This window comes from Cyprinus carpio, unplaced genomic scaffold (genome assembly GCF_018340385.1).
Source record: "Cyprinus carpio isolate SPL01 unplaced genomic scaffold, ASM1834038v1 S000006809, whole genome shotgun sequence".
Taxonomy (NCBI): Eukaryota; Metazoa; Chordata; class Actinopteri; order Cypriniformes; family Cyprinidae; genus Cyprinus; species Cyprinus carpio.
The window spans coordinates 618,277-622,819 of record NW_024879395.1 but is presented as its reverse complement, the minus strand read 5'-3'; the positions used below and the strand labels follow the sequence as shown (position 1 = coordinate 622,819).

At 35.5% G+C, this 4,543-nt stretch overlaps 1 long non-coding RNA gene across 1 annotated transcript; it reads right to left on the bottom strand.

Annotated features, from left to right (window-relative positions):
• Positions 1–707: 707 nt before the first annotated feature.
• On the bottom strand, positions 708–4,238 carry LOC109094286. Its single transcript, XR_006159964.1, has 4 exons — positions 4,123–4,238; positions 3,347–3,462; positions 2,515–2,637; positions 708–821 (listed from the first exon to the last, which is right to left on the bottom strand). It is a non-coding gene; the product is annotated as an uncharacterized LOC109094286 (long non-coding RNA).
• Between the last annotated feature and the right edge of the window lie 305 nt (positions 4,239–4,543).

Genomic DNA, 4,543 nt, shown 5'->3' with positions numbered 1-4,543 from the left:
TGTATGAACTTTTTGTTTTCTGTTTATGTTTTATGTTATAATGATGTGTTTAACATAATGTTCACAGTTATAGAGTCTTTCATTAGAATGAATAAGCAGATGACCTCTAAAAACACTTGATATTCTGAAACTCTTCCCACACTGATCACATGTGTACGGCTTCACTCCAGTGTGGATTGTCATGTGAACATTAAGGAGGTCTTTTTGTGTAAAACCCCTCCCACACTGATCACATTTGTGCGGCTTATCTCCTGTGTGGATTGTCAAGTGTTTGTTAAGATGTACTTTTCGTCCAAAACTCTTCCCACATTGAGCACATGTGTACGGCTTCTCTCCAGTGTGGATTCTCTCATGCCTTTTCACATATATTGACCGTTTGAATCTCTTGTCACAGTGTGAGCACTTGTAAGGTGTTTCTGTAGTGTGAACTATCAAGTGTACTTTCAGTGCTCCATCTGTAAAAAAAGTCTTCCCACATTCTGAGCAAGCATGATTCTTCACACCGCTGTGTCTCTTCTGGTGTCTTTTTAATGTACCCCTCTGAATAAAACTCTTTCCACATAAATTACATACATAAGGCTTCTCCTTTGTATAAACTTTCAGGTGGTCCTTCAGGTCTTCTGAAAACCCTTCAAGATGACATTTTATGTGAACATCAAGATTTTGCTTGCATGAGAAACTCTTTCCACACTGACGGGGCAAGTGAAACATTTCGTCTCTTATTTTCAATGAGGGACTCCAGCATGCTTCTTCAGTTTTTACATGATGTTTCTCTTCCACTTCAGTCAGTCCTTCAATCTCCTTGTTCTCTTCTTTCAGGTCTAAAATTAAAGTAAAAAAAGTTAAGTTAAAATAAGTTTTCAGTATAGAAAATAAATATAGATGTGAAAGGAAAAAAGACATTTAAACCCTCAGGTAACAGTAGAAAGTATTAAAAAATAAAAATAAAACACCCCCATGATATAGGGGTTCAAAGAACTTTTGCTTAGGTTAAGGTGACCAGACGTGCCTTTACTTTGAAATTACAAGTGTAATTTTTCTGTTTGTGTTTGTGTGTGTGTGTGTATATATATATAATATATACATATACATACACACACACACACACACATATATAATATATTATATATATATATATAATATATATATATATATTATATATGTGTGTATATATATATAATATATACATATACATACACACACACACACATATATATAGGCAGAGAGAGAGAGAAAGAGAGAGAGAGATTCTTTATTATTTATTTATCATGCTCAGTAAGGTTCCAAAAGTGCTGTAATTGTTTGTGTGATCACTTTGCTTAAAGAAGGTTGTGACATACCAAAATCATCACTGCTGCATAGTTGCATTTTTCCAGTTGCCAAATATTTTAATGCATTTCTGGCTCTATGGCATTTCTGGGCGGTGTCTGAGATGTTAGCGTGTCTCTAATAAGATTAATCCCTGCACGATCTAATGTGTAGCGTCTTATTAACTCACTATCATGCATTGTGTGCAACGCATTTCTTCTCCCTCTTCATTTTCTCCACTGCTAAAGAAACTCTTAAGCCTCTTAAAAGTCCTTGTCCGTACTCCTAACAATTTTGGTCTTAAGACCTCTTTTAAAGGTTAAGATGCTTTCTGAATGACTTTTTCTTTACTAGGATCTTTAATTTTAGGAGTAAACTCCCACTTTTCTAAGAATTTTGCTACTAGGAGCAACTCACTAAGATTTTTCATGAATACAGGCCCAGATTTTGGCTTTCTGTGCTGTGCGATCGTTGTATAACATCCAAGTACCATGAGAGCTATAGAGAGCAGAGCAGACGGCTGCTTTAAACTTATGAATCACTCACGCGCAACACCGCTTCAAGTCAAACACACCTGAAATACACGTGACTGTTCTCTATAGATCCCACCTTCTATCACGTCACGATTGGTCGATTATGTACAATGCCTGTTATGTTATTGGTCAAACTACTTTTAGACCATTACCAAACAAAAATAAAGCCTAAACTTGGATATTTTAGGCAATATAAAAAATCTTGGCCCAACTGTAAACCATGCCCCAAAGCGAGGGGTTTGAGGGTGATCCAGCCTTGGGCGGAAATTAACCTCCTCGGTTCTTGGAGCATCAAAGCTGCTTGGGCTGCTCAGGGTCCAGCTATAGCTTCTTAGCCAACTTCAGGTTCTGCCTCTGGCTTTCTTTTTTCTTTTTAAACAACAATAGAAGACAATACTGGCCCATAATATTCTTTTAATTTTGGAGGGACAAGTAAGTGACATTAGTGACTTATGCACTGTAAATGCCTTCAACTGCAGGTGCCAGTACATCACAAACCAACATATTTATCCACACTGAATAGATGAGCCTCAACTCAATGTAAAAATCCCCAAAAAAGTAACCACTGTAACTTCATGTCTTTTCTGTACTGCAGTTTTAACTTATTTTTACAGCGTTTGTGAACCACTTGAACTTTTATAAACTTAGTGAAGAATGAAGAACATACACCAACCTATTTGTTGTTCAGTGTCTTCCTGTTTTATTCCGCAGGGTTCTGGATCAGTCATGTTTTTGATTTTCTTTCATAAACTATTGTGGGAGGAGCTGAACTCCTGTGTGGTTGGTTCGAGCAGATCTGCCAAAATCAAAAATAAATCAGTTATCAAATTGATGCTTTCAGAAAATCACACACTTAAATAATTTTGTATATGTTCATCCATCTATCGAAATGTGAAGTTATTTGTCATTTTTTTTTTAAATCTAATTTACATTTTTTTCATTTTTTCTTTCTAGACTTTCTTACATTTTACAGATAAATATATAACCATAAAACGCAAGTAACACGCTGAGGAAAACACTTGTAAGAGGCATTAAACAGCACATGCATCTGCCAAAGAACAACAGAGCAAGATGTGGCAAACACATTTTCTTAAATAAATAACAAATGTGTTTAGGACAACTTGAACATATACCTTTCCCACAGCAGATCATCTACCAATCGCTATCAGCCAATAATTGCTTCTAATGACTTGATCAGTGATCTCTCAATCTGCCCATCTCAGAAATAAAAGATGCATGCCTGCTGTGAGAGGCTCAGGGACAAGTCAATGCACAGACTTTTTCCAAATTCAATTTGCACACTGAACATGGGTTATAGCTCTTAATTTAGAACTGTAAACGTGCACCAGATTAATGAATTTATCTTTAAAATTTACAAAATATTCTTTTAGGGGGACATGCCCCTTGACCGACCCCCTAAAGAGACTTCGGTCCACACATAATAATCTCACAAAACTGTATATGACACTGTTTTCAAAATAATAAAAATCTTATTGTTGAAATACCTCAAATACGTGCTTGTAAAATGAGTTTTCTTCAGCCAGTAGAAATGCAGTACCTTGCGTGTGTGCACATGAGGAGGATTTTACCACCTCCACCTTATTTAGGGCCATGCAAAACCCTGTTAAACAATCACAGCATAGAAAGTCGCTCAGGATTTTATTAATTTAACAATAGCTCCTCACATCATTGAAAATAAGGGACAAATATTTGTACTGTACCTCACAGTGTATGTCATTTCATTGTCTGCATGTGTACAGATTGGTTTTTAGACACAATCACATGTGTATTTATGTACAATTTACTATAGTTATTGAAAATATATATATATATATATATATATATATATATATATATATATATATATTTTTTTTTTTTTTTTTTTTTTTTTTTTTATTTATCACAATATAGCTATACTAACGCATAATAAATACAGCCGGCTGAGGATGCTGCTGGGTCTTAAAGCCTTTAGCAAACGTTCCCAAAACAAACAATGATTTGTTCAAAAATGAATTATTTTCAGTTTAGTTTGCTATTCGTGTGGTCTGAGTGGTCATACGGCGCTTGCCTGCGTGTAAGGGACAAACCTATGTCTTAAATATGGGACAATCCCGTATTATTCAGAATGGTTAGCAACCCTAACGTTACTGCTAGGCTAAATGTTTGTTTCAGTTAAGAAACGCCAGAAAAGACGCACAAATATAACTGTACCTGATTGAAACAACACAGGAACGAGCCAAGCTGTATTTATATATTTGTATAAATATACGAATCACCTCACCTCAGAAGACTCAGAGCTGTGATGAAAACTACTACTCCCCGTTCTTCTTCTTCTTCTGGAGTTTAACGGCGGTTGGCAGACCAACTCAAAAGATGCATTCCCTCCACCTACTGGAAAAGGAGTGTGGAGCGCGTAATGGTAAAGAATTACTCAATTCTATTAATCAGTACTGTTTCTTTCAAATAAATAATAATAATTCATTATGAATTATAGATTGTTTTGGCCCATCTCCTAACAAGAACCTAGAGTGACCAAATTATTTATTCCCAAAAGAGCTAAATTGAAATCTTACCCGTTTATATGCATCACATTAAGTTTATATTTCTGCTTGAACACATTTGTTACAATTTCCAGGTTTCATGTTTCCCTATTATATGCAGAGACTGATTTAATGAACAATGTCGGATACGCATTCTGGAGA